This window comes from Pelodiscus sinensis, chromosome 10 (genome assembly GCF_049634645.1).
Source record: "Pelodiscus sinensis isolate JC-2024 chromosome 10, ASM4963464v1, whole genome shotgun sequence".
NCBI classification, from domain to species: Eukaryota; Metazoa; Chordata; order Testudines; family Trionychidae; genus Pelodiscus; species Pelodiscus sinensis.
In genome coordinates this window covers 5,014,350-5,033,925 of record NC_134720.1, presented here as the reverse complement: position 1 = coordinate 5,033,925, position 19,576 = coordinate 5,014,350, and the positions used below count along the sequence as shown (strand labels likewise).

Below are 19,576 nucleotides of genomic sequence, written 5' to 3'. Positions count from 1 at the left end.
CTGCTGAGCACACACTAAACTGGGGGCCAGCTGTTCCTGGGCCACTTCTCCGACAGGTCCGCTGGGAGGTTGGAGTCTGTCAGCACTGGCAGGTCCACTGATCCCAGCCACTCTTCAGTTCATAGCACGTACAAGGGTCCAGGCCAGTCTTTGACCTCTAGTTAGTGCAGGGGTCCAGACCAGTCCTTGGCCTTTGGTAGGTGCGGGAGCACTGGGCAACCATCTGTCTCCACTGCTGGCTGGGCCCTCCTGGGCAGTCCTTTTATAGTCCTGGGCCTGCCTCCTGACTTCTGGTCAGGTGAGGGGATGGGGCCAGGCTCTGCCCAAAAGGGCTCACAGAGGGGGTCCTCTCCCTCCGGTTCAGTGGGCGGCCACTCCACCCTTCTACACACACAATATGACCCCGAGATCACTGGAAGCATTTGGAGTTAGAAAAGGAAAAGCCCACCAGGGAACTGGTCCTGAGGCTTCTTGTGAGGTTTTCCGTTGATAGATATATCCGAATGCATGCCCTATAGACTAAAATACAAGGTCCATCCTGCACTGCCGAGGCACTTACACAAGCTTAATGCACTGACTTGTTAATCAACAACAGGTGAGACACCCAGGGTGTCTCCTGGAAGATGCACCAAGGGAAAGAAAAGCACTGGGAACTGATTATGTACTGTGAAGTCTCACCACTAGATGGCTCCCAAATACTCAAAAGGGAGCATAAAAGCCCAGGCAGAGAATGAGTAGTGAGTGTGGATAAGTGACCCAAATCCAGAGTTAAATCTGCGCCACTTTTACATACAAGGAGACAGTTCATCTGAACTGGACAAGTTCTGAGAAAAGACATTTAACTGCCTGGCAATAGCACTTAGGTCACTCGTGTGAGTCAGAGCTAATTAACAGGAGTAAGTGGGAGGGGGTCAGCATGGCTCTGTTCTAGTTAATGGCTAAAAAGTCCGATGGGATGTTTTTCTTTGTGGTCCTGTTGTCCCTTTGTCATCTTTATTCAGGCTCTTCGTTAGCTGTTCAATTCAAAACATCCTTGAGCCTGGGACTGCTTTGCCTGAGTATTATGAACATCATGGTTCCCATCCCAGGGGAGGACTGTGAGCAGATGTCAGGGGCTGCATGCTGATACATGGGAGGAGGTCCCAGGGTGGAAAAAGTTGGGGATCACTAGTGTAAGAAAACATTCTTCTCTAATCCAGTCTGGATTCTCGCACCTTAATGGAACCTCAGTAGTGCTTGGTGTGGGATGAAAAGGTGCACCCCCTGTTAGGCAGTTTTGTTAATGTATGGTTTAACTGTTCTACCTCATTAAATGTTATGACAGTGTTAAGGCAGTAAATGGGACAACCAAAATGGAATCTGTGACCCTTGACCTAGGGGATCCATGTGGGATCTCCTCAGGCACTGACTGCTCAGAGACCCGTCTAAACCGGATTTTCCCGCCAAGCGGCCACGAGGGTTCCGTTCTCCTCAGGTTTTTCCCGCTCTTGTGGCTTTATAAGGACTGTGATGCCTCAGCCTCAGCGCTGTCCACCCTCGTGGTGGCAGTGCGCAGGTCTGACTGATCCACCCTCTGACAATGAGGGACAACCCCAGCAGCGCCTGCAGCGGAGGAAGAAGGGGATTTTACCATCCTCACGCACACACAACCACACAACCCGCCTGTGACACCAACAGCCTGCGACTCCCCTTCACACACACCCAGTCTGGGACAGAACATCATGGTGTTCCCCAGCGCTCCTCCATAAGGGCCCTAAATCAGCCTGAGGCTGGCAGGTCCTGGGCACCTCCCCCAGTGCCACCGCCAAGTCCTCAGGAGAGATAGGGCCCTGTATTTAAGGGTTGTTCTGACCATTTTAAAACACTGGGCCAAAGGGTTTGATTTAGTGGGTCTGGTTTCAGGCCCCAGTTGGTGCTGTCGCTGCCACCAGTTTGTCTGATGTTTGTTCTGTCTGTGTCGTAATATCGCCCCCTTCCTGCCTCTTTTGTAATTAATCCCTAAATAACATTTTACCTTGTTTGTCCCTGAACATCGCCCCCTCTTCCTTTATTGCACCTACACCCGAGGGAGGCCAGGGAGCGATCTACTTCAGGGGCAGATGAGAGTGCCGCGGGGCCCCGGGCAGCGCCGCAGGGCCCCGGGCAGCAAAATTTCGCGGGGCCCCCCTTTGACACGGCATATGCGCGGGGCCTCGGGAAGCGCGGGGTCCGGGGCAGTCGCCTCGCTCGCCCTGCCCTAATTCCGCCGCTGATCTACTTCAGTGATTAATTCACAGATGAGAGTCCCCGGGGGGGGGGGGGATCTTGTGTTTCTGAGGCTATGTCTAGACTGCATCCCTCTGTCGACAGAGAAATGCAAATCAAGCACATCAAAATTGCTAATGAAGCAAGGATTTAAATATCCCATGCTTCATTCGCATAAACATGGGCGCCGCTTTTTTCAAAATGGAGTTTTTTCGAAATAACGGCAGTCTAGATACAGATCTGTCGAAAATAAACCTTTTCGAAAGACCCTGTAAACCTTATTTTTTGAGGAATACAGGATCTTTTGAAAAAGGGTTTATTTTTGATAGTTCCGCATCTAGACTGCCATTTTTTCGAAAAAACTCCATTTTGAAAAAAAACGGAGACCATGTTTATACTAATGAAGCATGGGATAGTTAAATTCCTGTTTCATTAGCAGTTTCAATGTGCTTGATTTGCATCCCTCTGTCAACAGAGAGGTATAGTCTCTAGACACACCCTGGAAAGGGCATCAAGCGGCATTTGTAACTGAGTTTGCTACCTACGCCCTTGGGGCAACACCACACAGATCCAGGCAAGCCATGCAAAGAGATTGAGTCCCATCTCCCTGCCACTGCAGAATTGTTCCCTGTGTCACATTTTCTCTTGTTTTGCCTGGCACACTTTTAAAAATCGAGCAGTGGGGATTCCAGCACTCCCCTTGGGAGACCACACCACAGTCTAAACCAGCTCTCTTCCAGGAAGTTACTTTTGCAGCACCAAAAAAAGTGGTTTCTCCAAGCAACATATTGCACGCTGCAAATTATTTATTAAAATGCTTCACTATCCACAGAAAATAGTGTAAATACTGATGTTCCGCTCACTCCAGTGCAAATCAGGCGTGATTCAGTCAGAGTCAATGGCAGTAGCTAGAGGAAGACTCGAGCTCTTCACATCTATTGTTCTACACTTGTTATTTCTTTGCTCTTAAATCTGACTGTTGTAATGAGAATTTAAAAAAAAAGTAAGTTATAAAAAAAATGCAAATAGGATGTGTGGGTGCATTAATAAGGGGATGTAAAAATAATCCAGAACATAATATAATGACAGTATTTGAACAATGGAGCCCTCTCATTTAGAGTACCGTGTTCAAGTTTTGGGAGCTACTTCTTAAGCTACTGCAGTAACTCCTGATATAGTGGAAAAGAAAACCGGGAAAAGGAATTTAGAAGTTAATACTGGTGAGTTCATGTGGAAAAAAGATTAATAGACTGTAAGAAAGGCTACACTTAATGAAGGACTGAGATCTATTCAATTAAAAATTATCAATGTAAATTATATTCCCTTTGACAAATGTTGCAATACCAGTGCAGAGAATTTAGTAGATAGTGGTATTCTACAAGGTGTTAATGACTACCAACAATCACAAACCTGGGTAAAATTGATGGATATGTTAATAACCATTCTTTTAGGCTAAATGAATGAGGAATTAAATATCCCTTTGTGTACCAATAGCTGAAACAAAAGAAGCCATTGCCCAAGACACATGGCAAGGCCTATGTAGCTGCTAAAGCCATATGGTTCTAGGGATTTCCTTAGGGGAAACACAGGGATTGAGGCATTGACTGGTTGCAACTGGGTGTGTCTAAAGCAGAAAGTCAAGAGGAAGCCAGAGATGAAGTGAAGGTGGCCTGGGAGGAAGTGCTTTGCGACACACAACTCATTGAAAAAGACAATGTGCCTGAAGTTTGCTCCTATTGTGTGCAGGGAAATAGAGCTTTGTTACATGCTATGTAAATAAAACAAGGTTACAGAACAGAAATACCTGTCTGTATCGACAATTTCTCCTTAGAGAGATAGCCTGGCAAGGACCCAGATAAAACCTAATCATTCAGGCCAAGGATCAGCAATAACCTGGAACTGCATGGATCCTACTCTCACAAGATTACTAGCTTCTTCAGGCCCTCGGAGGCAAGAGGCACTTTTGGCAGTTTGAGCACGGAGTTCATTTCTACCTTAATTATTTTCACTCACATTTTAGGCAGTTGTTCCGATGGTCACAGTGCTCCTTTCTATGGATAGAACTCCTAGTGGTTGGTTCTAGCGAGCTATGTTCATGGAATCCTTTATATTTACCACTAACATTTTGCACCCTGTATTCACCTTGCTGTATTGATCTGAAGGGAAAATCTGTATTTAAAAAAACAGTAAGAATGGTAAGGTAGGTAGTAAGTAAGAAAGAAGACCAAGGTAGGTAGCTAGAGAAATAATGAGGTTTGCATACAAGGATAAATTGTAAACTCAGGATTTATTTAGCTTTAAAGGGGACAGAATCGTAGAGGAGTCAATTGAATGATTTTTAGATCCTGAAGGGCACAGCAAAAACAGATGTTTAAAGCAGCTAATGGCAGGTGCGGTGGCATGTTTCCTGGTGGAGACAAGTCATCATTCCAGTGGAGTCTTCAATGAAACTGCTGGACACCTACAAATACAAGCTCACAGACCAAGGGACTCAACTCACACTGCCCATTATCTCCACACAGGACCCATCTAAACCTTGCCCTGGATTAACAATCCAGGAACAGATTGCTGAATGCATTGCACACCCAGGACTGGATCATCAGTTTAAGTACATCAGCACAGTCCCCGTCACTTCAATAGAGTGACACCAAATGAGCGAATGGCCTTAAACCTGTGGAAATCAGTGAGGCAGAAGACCAGGTTCCAGAATACAGGAGCCAGATCTTAAAAGAGATGAGAATTTTGTGACTGACAAAAATTTAGGATATAGTTGTACAGGGCAAGAAGTCATGGGCTCCAACTACAAGGGAGATTTAGGTTAGACTTTAAGAAAACATTCCTAATTGTAGGAGTAGTTAAACACTGGAACAAATTACCTAGAGGGTCTTGGGATCTCTGTCACTGGAGGTCTGTAAGAACCGGACAGGCAAACCTTTGTCAGGGATGGTCTAAGATCAGGGTTTCTCAGTGCCTGGACTGAGGGCTAGCTTTGGTCCCTGAGATTTCCCTGATATGGTATAGGAAGGCAGCAAGCTGGACCCTGGTATGAAAAAGCTTGAGACACACTGGTCTGGAGATAATACTTAGTCCTGTCTCACTTCAGAAAACTGGACTAGATGACATAGGCCCCTTTCAATCCTACATTTCTGTGACTCTATGCTAAGAGCCTGATCCAAATCCCACAATCAACAGAAAGGTTTCCACTGATTTAGTCGAGATGCACTGGATTTTACAAAAAGAAATATAAAAATAGCATACTTCAGGTTACTCTATTCAGGAGTAGGAAAAATGTGTTCTTTCCTAGGGCACATCTACACAGCAGGGCTAAAGCCGAAATAAGTTATTCAACTTGAGCTATGTCAATTGTGTAGCTTAAGTAGAAATAGCGCCAAAAGCCTAAATAAGCTGTCTACACAGCAGGAAGTCCAAGTTAGAACATTCTTCCTCCGACTTTCCTTACTTCTCATAAAATGAAGGTAATGGGACCCAGAGTAAGAAGTCGTCCAGCTTGACTTTATTTCAACATTATATAGAAATAACTGCTTGCTGTGTAGACTCAGACTATGTTATTTCAGAATAATGCCAGTTATTCCAAAATAAGGCTGGTGTGTAGACATAGCAGTAGAGACTGCACCACACAGCTGTCCAGAAGAATTAAGAAACATTCAAGCCTAACCTCCCAACAGAGATTATTGGTTCAATAGGGGACAACAGAAAATATAGGTGTAAATCCTACATAGATGTCAAAGTATTTCCGCAGAGAAAATGTTATAAAAGAAATTTTGACTAATAGATTCAAAAGGCACAAAAATAGACTGGCTCTGCTTCATACATACCAATGCTTAGCTACCTACACAAAATGAACTAAAAGACAACAGCAATTAAAAAGTAACCATAAAACTTAGCAATCAGCTTGCATTATTTACAGGCATTAGAAAAGCAATAGCAAAACCAGTTTGCCCTTCCAAATGTAAACAGAGACCATTTATTATTTGCACTCCTTTGAGTTTGCGGTTCAAATTATCATCCACATTTTTAGATCCTTGTCCAGTCATTAAAGATCTCTATTGGGCATGTTACACATGCATTGTAGTAAAGCCTTCAACCCAGACAGCATGAAGGACGTTTGGTGCATATTTGCACCGACTTATCTGAATAAAGGGAGAACTGTTGCTTTAAAATCATGTTTGCAGTGACTCTGGAAACTAAAGTAAACAAAGTCCCAGGGAAAGTTTTTTGCTTTCCAGCATGCAGTGGCTGGTTACAGAAAGGGCTGAAGGTCGCAGGTACTGATTGCAGGGATTTGCCGTTCCAAGAATCAGATCTTGCTGTAAGTACCTTTAAACAAATCTTTTGGGAATATAGTACAGAGTCAGTGGAGATACATCCTGCCTTCTCTGCTGGTATATGACCACATGGAGAGTATGAACCAGCCATGACAGATTCTCATTAGCAGGTGAGTGAAACTCTATTTCAGGGGTTGACAGGGCACAACCGGGAGGAAGAAATTTCAGCCAACAAACAAGGACATAAATGAGGGGTCCCACCTGGCAGAGACTGGGTGCCAAGGTGTAGCTTAGACCGCTGGAAAGCCAGTGGCAGGCATGGAGCCAGAGCATGACTCACTCTGCTGGGGGACCAGTTTGCACAAACCAGGCATTAACAATTTATGAGAGAAAATGTAAACATCTAAGCCGCAAATCTTCCTCCCACCCACGCAACATCTCTTTTTTCCAGGCCCTTGACTTAGGATGTGAGTTTGCTCCAAACCGCTATTCATCTGCAAGCTCTCACTAAAAATTATTTCCCTTCTGTTAGCACCAGAATGAGCTTTCCCCTTCGGCTGCCAATAGTTCAGCAGCAAAGTTCTTGCTAAGCTGTTCAGCAGCCAATACAGAACCCCAGCAGCTCCCAAACTTTGTTTCACAGCCTCAGTTTGGGTGATGGAGCTTGGACTTGAGCCCTGAGCTCCAGCAAGTCTAACACCAGCCTGGCAAAACCATGAAAATGGGGCCATGACCACACACTGAGAACCACTGGTTTAATTGACTCTCCTCAGTGAAAAGTTTTGTTTGTTTTGTTTAAAATGCAAAGCACACAGGGGCTCACAATCTCATAAGAAGACGCTTTCTCTTGAGATTTCAAGTGTCAGAGGTACTGTAACATATTATGTCCGAGACCAGCACTTGGCTGAAAGCAGGAAATTGCACTAAAATGAAAAATAAAATAATAATAATAATAATGAAAGTCTAACTAACACTTTTGAATCTGCCTAGTTGGTTCAGGCACACTTGGAGAGATGGGTGAAGGTTCAAGTCAGTTCTGATTTTATCCAGACTGAGAAATATTGATAAGTCCAGTTATGATTGAAGGTAAACATAGGCGCATATGCAGAACAATACTGTTAGGGACCAGAAAAGATACACAGAGTACATATTGCTCTCTACTGCCATTGTTAGGGGGACATTTTCAGTGCTGGCTGAAGGGATTAGGTACACAGCTTCCAGTAACTGTCACAGACATACCTGGCTCCAGCAGCTCTGTACTGAACATTGCTACAAATGTACAGATAACCATCGTCTATCATGGTAGTACCTAGCAGCAGAGTTGTCAGACGGCTGAGCGGTTCTAGTCCTTTTGCAAGGCAGTGGCCCTGTTACGCCTGAAGTAATGAAAGTTGACAGGAGTCCGTAAAAAACAAAACTGGACTCGGCCCATAGATGAGCCCTCTCCTCCAGTCCCTTGCCACTGAAGCCATCCATCAAGGAAATGCATGAGTACAGGACCGCCAACAGGGGGAAACGGAAGCAATTATCCTGAGGCCCGGTGATTCAAAAGGGCCTGGGGCTCCCGACCACTGCTACTGTGGCCAGAGCCCCAGCTCCAGACATCACTCAGGGCTGGGGGGAAGGGGATGCGGTACAATCCATTAAGCCCTTCTGGGAGCACAGAGTCAGCCCCCCATTCACCTTGCCCCAGCGCCTAGCAATTCAGTCAGCCCTCCTGCATGAGCACAAATAAGCCTGGGAGTGCACCCAGAAGGTCAACAAACTTGGGTGTAGAATAGTGATAGAAATGTAGCCGTGGGCTTTGCCTATTCAATAGTGAAGCAAATTCCAGAATCAAGGTCATGCTCCAAGGGCTTATCTATACAAATACTTAATGCGCTGCAGGCTGGGATGTCAATTCCCCCTGCACTGGCCTGCGGCACACTAACCGTCCGTGTGGGCCCAGCGGCCGTGCACTACATGTCCCCAGGTGCTTTAAAGAACTGTCAGTGCACAGTGGCAGAGTCAGCAGGGGGTAGATTCAGACCCAGCTGACCATGAACCATGTTGGTATAGAAAAGCCCCAAGAACATTCTGAGCTCTTGCCTCCCAATCCACTGCTTGAAACACATGACTCTGTGGGTCATCTTGCCATTGCCCAGTTCACCCACTCACTTCCTCCAGCAAGGAACTGGGGGGCAGCGAGATGCGCCTCGCGCCATCCTCTACAACAGGGGTCTCCAACCTTTTTAAGCACGATTGAATTTAAGTGCAATCCAGGCTCTACCTCAAACCCAAACACCCTTGCCCCGACTCCTTCCCACTGCCTTCCTCATCATCCTCACTCACTTTTATCAGGCTGGGGACAGAGGGCTAGGGTCTGGGGGAGGGGGATGCGGACTCTGATCTTGGGCTAAAGGATCTAGAGCGTGGGAGAGGTTCTGAGCTGAGGTAGTTGAGCAGCTGTGGGGGTCAGGGTGCAGGCTCTAGAAGGGAGTTTGGATACAGGAGGACTCAGGGCTAGGGCAGCAGTTTGGGGTGCAGGATCCAGCTGGGCACCGTTTACCACAAATGGATTCTGGGTAATGGTGCAGGGGACTAAGGCAGGCTCACCCCTATCCCCAAAAGCAGTCAGAAAACTCTCTCCATTGCTGCCCCCCCCACCCCCGCTCTGTGGAGATGGGGTTACAGGGTGAGGGGAAGGGCACCCTGACATCAGCACACCCTGCTCTTCTTCCTGTGCCCTGCATAGCAAGCAAGAGGCTCCTGGGGTTGGGGGGCAGCTCCAAGACAGAGTGGAAGTGCCGGCACTGCTGAGAGGGGCAGATGAAGTGCCAGCACTTGACAGCCTCCTGGTTAAACCTGTCAGAATCCCTTGTCAGAGGCTCCAAGATCTACCGGTAGATCCCGATCTACTGGTTGGTGACCACTGCTCTACAAGAAGCAGCCATTACTGCCACTGTATTAGGCTGGAAGAATGAAACAAAATTAAGTGGAAGGGAGAGAGCTGTACAGTCAGTTTCATGTCATGTTGCTGTCAGCGGGAAAGGTTTGAACCTAAGACACGTCAGCCAGCTATTCACAGCACAGTCTGTCAAAGTGATGCCTGGCTCCCACTCCGTTTCAACCCTGCCAGCACTGTCAGTGCGAGCGAGCTGAGTCCCCCCGCTCTCCTCAATACGCGATGGAGCAGGGCTCGAGATGGCGAACCTTCACTCTGCGAGGCACTTGGAAGGACAATGGAAGACAGGATGGCAAAGGAGGATTTTCCTCAGGCTAATACAGAGAGGTGTTGTGCTCGGAGCCAAGAATAGAAGTAGCCTTCTGATAAGGTGCAGGGCAAACAGTGAAGTCAAACCTACTTTAAACTATTGCGTTTGGAAGAGGACAATTCTCCTGCCTGTAACTATACTGCTCTGGTTTGTCTGGGAGTGAGGGGCAGGGCGTGTGCACAGGTACCCGGTGATCATGGGGGAGCATCCAATCTTAAAGTGAGCTAACAGTGCACTTTCTGAGGTAGATTCTGAGACTGACCCCCCAGCCCTCTTTCGGGGGCAGTGCTGTGGTTGCATCTCAGGTTGACGTGAACAGGGGGCTGACAGACTTGTCAGGCCCCTGGGAAAAGAAGGAGGGTTCCACACACCCAGAAGGGGCAGGGTTGGGGTTGACAGCCCTCAGTCGCCCCGAGTGCACCACACCACACCCCCTCCCGTTCCCTGCCAGCCCTCAGAGCCAGCCAGCACTCAGCAGCGATTTAAAGAGCCTGGGGTTCTGGCCACTGCTGCTGCCACTGTGGCAATGGCCAGGAGCCCCGGGACCTTTTGAACTGGTGGACTCTGGGGTAGCTGCTCCTGTTGCCTCCTGTAGGTGCACACACCAGCCCAGCCAGAAAGATAGCACAAGATAGATCTTCAGGCCACTCTCCACAAGCTTGCACTTGACCCTGCTTCCTCATTCCCTTCTCCCTAATGGAGCAAGGGCTAATCATAATCCAGCCCTTCATGTGAGTAGTGGAGGAAGCATGAAGGAGATGGCCCGAGAAGAGCTTGGCTCTCACAGCAGTTCTTTGACTTGGAGAAAACACACGCTGCAGTGACAAGCAAGGAGAGATTTTGAGAACACCCTTAGGGAGTTAGCAATATGGCCAAGCCCGGTAGTGGGACTGGGATCCCGTGACTACCTCAGGACCCTCTGCCATTATAGTGGGAGCAGGTAAAATGGACCTTGTTGCGGGCTGGATTGGATGGGCAATAAAAACCTGGAGTAAAATCTGTCATGAGTGTGTCATGAATAGAATTTCAGTGATGTAAAGCAAGTTGTTTTTCAATAAAGGGTGTAATACTAAAATGTAAGGAGTAGAAAGAGATTTGATGTCTATTATAACAGGAGTTAAAGTATTTTGACATAGTTTAAGCAAGATTTGTGTTATTCTTTTAGGGTATGTCTACACTAGAAAGTTAGTTCGAACTAACGGACGTTAGTTCGAACTAACTTTCCTATGCGCTACACTAGCGCTCCGCTAGTTCGAATTTGAATCGAACTAGCGGAGCGCTTAGTTCGAACTAGGTAAACCTCATTTTACGAGGACTAACGCCTAGTTCGAACTAGCTAGTTCGAACTAAGGGCTGTGTAGCCCTTTAGTTCGAACTAGTGGGAGGCTAGCCCTCCCCAGGTTTCCCTGGTGGCCACTCTGGCCAACACCAGGGAAACTCTATGCCCCCCTCCCGGCCCCGGACCCCTTAAAGGGGCACGGGCTGGCTACGGTGCCCGTGCCAGGTGCAAGCCTGCCAGCACCCAGCTAGCAGACCCTGCACCTGGCACGGCACAGAGCCACCCACCCGATGCCCCCCAGCCCACCCCCTCTTGCCGGGACCAGGCTGGCGGCTCCCGGGAGCTTGCCCTGGACCGCAAGAGGCGGGCACCTTCCTGGGCTAGTGCGGACATCGTGGACCTTGTCCACGATCTCCGCACTAGGCACAGGAAAGTGGCCGTCTAGGGCAGGAGAGCTGCCAGCCTGGCCACCCAGGACCAGGTGTGCATGAAAATCAAGGGGGTCCACTGAGACCCCCGACACTGAGCCCTGAGCTTACAATGGCCGTCCTGGGTCAGACCAAAGGTCCATCTAGCCCAGTAGCCTGTCTGCCCACAGCGGCCAACCCTAGGGACCCTGGAGGGGATGGACCGAAGACAATGACCAAGCCATTTGTCTCGTGCCATCCCTCTCCAGCCTTCCACAAACTTTGGGCAGGGACACCACTCCTACCCTCTGGCTAATAGGACTCCATGGACCCAACCTCCATGACTTGATCTCACTTCCCTTTAAACTCTGTTCTAGTTGTAGCCTTCACAGCCTCCTGCAGCAAGGAGTTCCACAGGTTAACTATTTGCTTTGTCAAGAACCACTTTCTCTTACTAGTTTCAAGCCTGCTACCCATTCCTTTCCTTTGCTGTCCTCTAGTCCTTCTTTATGGGATCTCAGGAAGAACTTTTCTGAATGCACCCTCTCCACCCAACCCCTGCTTTTACAGACCTCTATCCTGTCCCCCCTCCGTCTCCTCTTTTCTAAGCTGAACAGTCCCAGTCTCTGTAGCCTCTCTTCATCTGGGACCTGTTCCCAACCCCTGATCATGTTAGTTGCCCTCCCCTCTCCCAGCCTTTCTCTTCCCCTCTCCCACCTCCTTTTCCCAGTCTCCCCCAGTTTTTTTCAATAAAGACAGAGTCAATGTTGGAAGAAACGTTATCTTTATTTTGTACATCAAGAAGAAGGGGGGCTAAGGAAGGGTAAGTGGAAGGAGGTGAGGGAGGAATGGGGTACGAGCCCCCGATGGGGAGGACTGGGCTGGCTCTGCGGGCTTCTGGGGGTGGAAGCTCTCCTGCAGCCCCCCAATTACTCCCTCTCCCCAGATGGCAGCCTGCGGCAAGTGCAGCCGGGCTGATGGCCGAGTGGTGTGATGTGCCCAGTGTGGGCACTCAGGGCACTCCAAGCCAGAACTTCTTTGCAAGCGGGGCACCCCTTAGAACTGTGTGTCCGGGGTGGGGGTCGGGACCCTTTAAGCGCAGCCCTCGGCTAGCCTGAGACAGTATCTCCATGCTCTAAGTCCTCCTTTTATGCCCTGCCGGCACTGCTTCCGGCCATCCTTAAGCCCTGTTCAGAGTCCACTCAATGTGGACTTACTAGTTCGAACTAGCAAAACGCTAGTTCGAACTAGTTTTTAGTTCTAGATGCGTTAGTTCGAACTAGCTTAGTTCGAATTAACTAATTCAAACTAAGTTAGTTCGAACTAGCGCTGTAGTGTAGACGTACCCTTAGTGATCAAAATTGTGTCTGATTTCTATTGTTTTTGTTTGTTTTTAGCAGTGTGGGGGAATCTCTCTTCTGCAGAATTTGTGGGATGGGAGGGTTTTGCGGGTGGGAACAGAAAAAAAATGCAAGAAACAATGCAGGAGTAGATGGGAGTGGGAATTGCAGGGAGAGACAAGAATGGGATTTTAAAAAAATAGTCCGGTGCAGGACTCTACAGTACAAGTTGCTTTTCATACCCTCCCATGTAGTTTATTGCCAGAAACAAGCCTGCTATTCAGACACAGCTTAGACTTTGCCCATGAACATTTCAGCCTTCAGGAATCAAAGGTGACTGAGTTAGAAAGACGTGACAGTTCTGGCCCATGATGACATGACCTGGGTTTTGTTCAGGAATGTGGCCATGAGGAGCGAGTTAAAGGCAGACTCGTCAGGATTCATGCAAACATGGCAGTAGATGGTGTGTCTGGTTTGGAGGTTTTTGACCAGGCTGCATAGTAGGTAGTCAGGCCTAGTGCCTTTGGGACAGACAACACTTGCCTTACCTAGGAAGAAAACTAGAGCTGTGCCCATTTCTATTTCTAGATTTGCCCTGGTTACTTGGGAGACGCTCATTATGGAAAAATCAAGCACTGAAGGTTATCTCAGCTGCAGAGGAAAAAGAGCTCACTGGAAACTACACAGAAAGAGCAGTCAGAGAGGATAAGTAACTGAGGCCATGTTTACGCTATGGAGACTACAGTAGTAAAGCCACAGCCTAATCCTGTAGCATAGATGTAGACTGCAGTGACAGGACAGGGGTTCCTCTATGCCTGTGGGAACACTGCCACAGGCAACAATAGGGCAGTGGAAGCATTCTTCCACTGATCTGGCTGCACTGATGGAGGCAAAGCTATGGTGTTCGGGTGCATGGATTTTTCACAGCCCTGAGCACTGTAGCTATGTCACCCTTAGGTTGAAGGTGTAGACAAAGCTGGAGAACTCAGTGGTCCCTGAGTGGAGTATGCAGGAAAGAGGAGACTAAGAATCCCAGTGGGTGGGTTGCTACTTAGACTGGGTTTTGAACAGCAAGGAGATCGGGACTGCAACTGCTGCTGTGAGGGGGGCTAATCTTGTAAAAACATTGGGCTATGTTCATTCCTAGTATAAACTGATGTGATTCTGTTGCTGGCCTGTTTTGTTTGTGTGTCTAGTGCTCATGAATGGTCCAGACTGACACTTCTGGACAATGCAATCCTGCGTGGATGCACATAGAAAGTAAGGCACAGACAACACCCATGCAAGCATCCCTGTCACTTTACCACCACCCACACCCGAATGAGTCACCCTGTGCAGGGCTGAGAGGGTGTGTACTTGCATACGGCATGTTGTGTGCAGAAGCCTGACGCAATTGCTTTGGAATGCACAACGCAGATTTGCCGTTTCCGCTGTCTGGGCCAGGGGGACCATTGTGGGGAGAACCTGACAAGAGGGGAGGTTTTGGGTGTTGTTCTGCCCAGAAGCAGTGAAGCACCATCTCCCCTTTTTGTACATTACCAGCATGTGCCACTGGTTGCTACTGCTTCCTGTGTTACCAAAGCATTCACACTCCAGGGCCTGGCCCACTCAGATCTCACTGAGCAGCTAGAGCACTCCACCCTATTTACTGTAGTGTTATAAAACTGCATTCATTACAAACATCAATTTAAGCCAATCGCCAACCAACTTCTCGTGGAGACACTAACACCATCATCCCTCTGCCCACAGAAGAGCCAGGGGCCTGGCATCCTGCTTTCTCTAGTGACTTCGAAGTGGAGGTGGGTAGTGCCAGAGGCAAAACTAGAAAGAGAAGGGGGGACTGAGAGGCAGAAAGTGGCAAAGAAGTTGGCAATAGTCACAGGCCAGGAGGGAGCAGGACTGGGTTTGCAAAGGGATTCACAGAAACACCCAGCCCAGCAATGTACTCTTTGCTATGGCATGTGCAGTAATTTAAGGAGACAAAATAAATTCAAGCTTTTGTTTAATTATTTTTAAACTCCTATAATGAAAACCAGAAAGGCCTGTAGATTTCCACTTATGCTTCCCAGTATACTTTTAGAATTAGGTTGACTCCCCCTACCAGTCGCATTGTGTATAGCCCCACAGGGGGAATGCTTTCATGTCTAAGAGATAGCTCTCAGCTACTTCCACTCAATGACACCCCTGGGAGGAAGCATAGTTTTCTGCTGGACAGGATTGGAGACCTGGGAGGATAACAAATGTGGCTTTGAGGCATCGACTGCAATTATAAGCTGTAGTATGAGCTAGGTACGTGATTTTACTCTTTGTTTTTGTCATATAAAAAAGTATAAACAAAAATAAAAGATAAGTCATTCGGCTGGCAAGCGATAATTATTTAATGTTATTCATACACATATTAATCAGCCTAAATATAGGAGTTCCTACAACCACCGTGATAATTATCTATGGAACCCCCCCTTGCGAGGGTACTGATGGGTGGAGAGTCAACTCTGACCCATCCTGCTTTAGGGCCAAAAGGCACCTGAGTTCCCTAGGGCGTACAAAGGACTAACCACCCTTTGGCCCCCAGGATATTGCATCACTGAAGCAAAGGCCACCTAATAAGGACAGTTTATTCCCTGGTCAGGAGAGGGGTAAATTAAGCAGAACAGGTAAAGCTCTCAGAGATGAGCATTCAACGAGGCCCCCATCTCATAACAATGCCTGATGGCCCACAACTAAATCAGTGGCATAAGCAAACCTGCATGCTGCTTCAGAGCCCCCCACAGGCTTACCCAGCCAGTGGGACAAGCACTCAGGATCTAGGGCTGGTATCCTTCCTTTGCATCGCTAATTCTCTCCTTCTGGATGGATGGTGCCAACCCTGGCTGGCCCCTGGCTCCAAGTATGAGTGGGGACGACAAGGGCACTCAGCCCCCCATGTGCCTCAGCTTCTTGGGCATGATTCTCTGTTGTGCAATGATGCAGGGGGCTCCAGGCCATCAGACTGGGAGAGTTGGAAAGGCTGCTCCTCCAGATGCTGTGAGGAGCAACCACCAGCCTCTTTCCCGTCTAGCTCTTGCCCTAGTCTCACTGTCGCTCTCTCTTGACTCAGCTCATGGGGGTCAGGCAGCTTCAGGGGCCACATTTGGTCAACCCAGCAAGCCGGCCACGACCCTGGCCTCGCACCACCAGGCGGGGGAGGGGGAGAGAGTGTCTCCCACCATCACCACCCAGGCAGGCAGCTGCCTCTGTGCTGCCCACTGTGCCATGAAGCCCCGATGCTGCATCTATAAAGTTATAGAGACACAGGTGGCGGGGGGTGTTGTGTGCGCACCTCTAGCCCTGAAAGCTCCTGAGAGATCAGGCTTTAAAAATAGGACATGTTTATATCTTAGAAAATCTGTCTTAGGTCATTTTTTGAAGGGCTTTCAACAATTGAGTTTTACTTTCTCTCCCCCTCCCCCCCCCCCCTTGCCCCTGCCCGGAACAGTGGATCTCATGGTGACTAAAGAATGTGGCTTTACAGAATGCACAGTCCATTTCTAAATCGCTTCAGAAAGAGGCTCTCTGTTCCCTGTGTGGCACACACAGACAAGTGGGATAAGAGAAAAGGCTTTCTTAGCACGAGTTGCCAATGAGCTGTACAAATCATTAAGGCCTTTGCCTTTTGTAAATGATACGTGGCCCCAAAGATCACTCCAACAAAACACAAATGGCTTTTGGTAAAACCCCACACAGGTCCCTTCTGCAGCAACGATCTAGCAAATCTTGAGCTGCTTTTTTACATAGCTTCTTGCACCTGTGTGGAGCTTCAATAAGGGCTCACCTGCACCTGAAACTCTTTAAAAGGATGGGGGGCATCTGAAGGAGCTGCAGCTGACTGAGCGAGAGCTGCAGCAGGATTGTGACCCATATTCGCAGAGCAGTCTTAGCCTCCTGAGGGTGGAGATGAATTAGACAGTTTACAGAATAAGGGTATTAGCTTCAGTTTTACGTGAAACATGAGGGAAGAAATCGATGGTGACTAAATGAAGGCTGTAAAGAAGGGGGGAAGATTCATTTTAAGATGGAATTACCAGAGTTACAAAATAATTAAAACTATTTAGAAAAGCCTGAGAGGGGCCAGCAAAGATGCATTTGTTTGTACATTCAGATCACATTTAAAAAACAAAACAAAACAAAAAAAAACCCTTGCAGTCTGAAAGGCTATTAGGTCAAAATATTGTCCTAAAAATGGCATCATCTGGTTTATTTTGTTTATTCTTAGAATGACAGAAATGCACAAGGCCTGGGTTTTATGTTTGTGTTTTACATTTTCCGAGGGACGATGAGAACTCGTCATAGTTTTTGGACCAGTAGAACCTTCCGGATGGGGCCGCTGCTAAGGGGCTAACACATTTAAAAAGCAAATTAATCAATTGTTAATGCCAGATGTGATCATAATGATCATCTAGTCTGACCCATGGCATAACAGGGCCACAGAACCTCACCTAGTAGTTTGTGCATTAAGCCCATAACTTTTAATTGAGCTACACCATTTTTTTTTTTTTAGAAAGATGTTCGGTGTTGATTTAAAGACTTCAGATGACAGAATTCACTATGTCTCTATGTAACTTATTCTATGGGCTAAGTAACTTCACAGTTAAAAATGTGCACCTTATATCTGATCTGGATTTGTCTAGCTTCACCTTCCAACCACTGGATCTCACCATGCCTTTTTTTGTTACCTAAAGAACTATCTACTATTAGAAACCTTACTCAGGCGGATACTTGTAGACCATGATCAAGTCACCTCTTAACCTTCTCTTGGATAAACAAAATAGTTTCAGTTAAAGTCTCTGGCTACAAGGTAAACCTCAGATCATTCTTGTATCTCTGCCAACAGCCTGTTAGCTGCATCTGTAATGCACTTACCTCCTGGATGTGGTGGCTGTCCCATCTAGTGGCACCGAGATCACTTAGAGAGAGATTGATGAGTCTGCTCTACAGCCTTAGCTGAGCACCAGCTTGTGAGGTTAAAGCACAGCAGCTGCTGCTTTAAGGCAGCAGTGTGGGCACAGCAGTAGCGCTGGGAGAGAGCGCTTAAGTGAACCATCTCCATGAGGGGAGTAGCTAACAGAGCTGAGAGCCTGTTTACACTGGCACTTTACAGAGCTGTAACTTGCTGTGCTTAGGAGAGGGGGTGTTTTTTGCACCCTTGAATGAGAAAGTTATAATGCGTAAAGTGACAGTGTAGCTAAGCCCTAACACTTGCAGGCAATGCCACCTTTCTACACCTTGTACATGCAATGATCACATTGGATTTCTTAGCTACACCTTTCACTGGAAACTTAGGTTCAATTGGTTATCTGCTAAGACCCCATAGATCCTTTCCAGTGTCACTGCATTTCCTAACAGAGACCCTACCTCATAAGGGTGATCTACATTCTTTGTTCCTAGCTATAGGACTTTGAACTGGCTTTTATCTATAAATGCAACCTTTGCTTGTGCATTAAAATGCATGTTGTTCAAATGAGTCCACTTTACAAAATGATCCCCTCTGGCCTCTCCCCATCATTATTTACCATTTCCCCCAATTTTCCTGTCAACTGAAATTACCACGAGCAATCATTTTACATTTTCTTCCAGGTCATTGGTCAAGACATTGAATAGCACCATGCCAGATTCCTTATGGGACTTCCACTACAAACATCCCTGTCATGTGATTTCCCCATTTACAATTACAGTGAAACCTTTGTTATCCGGCACTCTGTTAACTAGAAAACTTTGTTAACCGGCATTACCCCACCCACAATGCTGTCCCATCTTCAGGCACACAGGCCTGGCTTGGTTTACCATGATTGGCTTAACAATTTTTTAAATAAGAAGTACTAATCATCTTTAACTCATAATAGAAATGTGAGACCAACTGCCTCACACTACAAAACTACCAATATTAAAAACTTGAGTTTTACTATTATTGTCCATTGGTTTTTCCTAGGTTGATGGGACCCTCAGATAACCAGAATTTTTAGATGACTGAAATGCCTTAATCCCCGAGCTTGCCGGATAACATAGGTTTTACTGTATTTTTTAGGAGCCATCAGTTAACTAATATTTAGTCAATTTGATACTGATTTCATATATTGCTTTTTTAAAAAAAAATCAGGATGCCATATAGGACTAAGTCAAATACTTTACAATTATATTATGTCAACAGTCACCTTTATCAACCAAATTTGTCACAATCTCTTAAATTATATCAAGTTTATTTGACAATACCAATTTTCAAAACAAAAAGAAACAAAAGAGCACATGTTGATTTGCATTATACTACCACACTTCGATTTTTAACTGATTATGCCCCCTATCAGCTTTTCCATAATTTCATCTGTGATTGATGTCAGACTAACCATCTTAAAGTTACCTGGATCATTCCATTTACTCTTTTAAAACATGGGCACAACATTAACTTTTTTCCCAGGCCTCTGGAGTGTCCCTAGAGTCCAAGGTTTATAAAAAAAACACCATCGGTGCTTTGGATACTTGTCCTTTTAAAGCAGATTTTCAATCTGCATTTTCTTGAGCAGAGGCTGGACTAAATAGCTTAGCGTATCTTGCCATTCTGATGCCTATGGAGTCCTTACTCTAACAAGACTGAGTTTGGATGACAGAATTTAGTCCTTAGGCTCTGTGGGGGGGTGACTCAATTTCTCCCTAAGATATACTGATTGCCTCAGTTTCCCTCTTGTAGGCAGGGTAGTTTGGCTCCTCAGCCCATCTTACATCCAAATACCCAAGC

General features: G+C 46.9%; 2 protein-coding genes across 14 annotated transcripts in view; one reads left to right on the top strand and one right to left on the bottom strand.

The window, feature by feature from the left end:
- Positions 1 to 19,576, bottom strand: part of NEU2 (neuraminidase 2) — a 132,715-nt gene that overhangs the window by 34,424 nt on the left and 78,715 nt on the right. The window contains exon 1 of one of the 10 annotated variants that reach the window (XM_014573894.3): positions 7,770 to 8,230. The exons of the other annotated variants lie outside the window; for them this stretch is intronic. The gene's annotated coding sequence lies outside the window, so the exon portion shown is untranslated. Of the gene's footprint in view, positions 1 to 7,769; positions 8,231 to 19,576 lie in introns of those variants that run through there. 10 annotated transcript variants of the gene reach the window in all.
- NGEF (neuronal guanine nucleotide exchange factor) overlaps positions 6,435 to 19,576 on the top strand; it is a 96,800-nt gene continuing 83,658 nt past the window's right edge. For 2 of the 4 annotated variants that reach the window (XM_075937391.1, XM_075937388.1), the window contains exon 1: positions 6,562 to 6,700. The gene's annotated coding sequence lies outside the window, so the exon portion shown is untranslated. Of the gene's footprint in view, positions 6,701 to 19,576 lie in introns of all 4 variants that reach the window. The other 2 variants (XM_075937389.1, XM_075937392.1) reach the window with 2 other exon arrangements.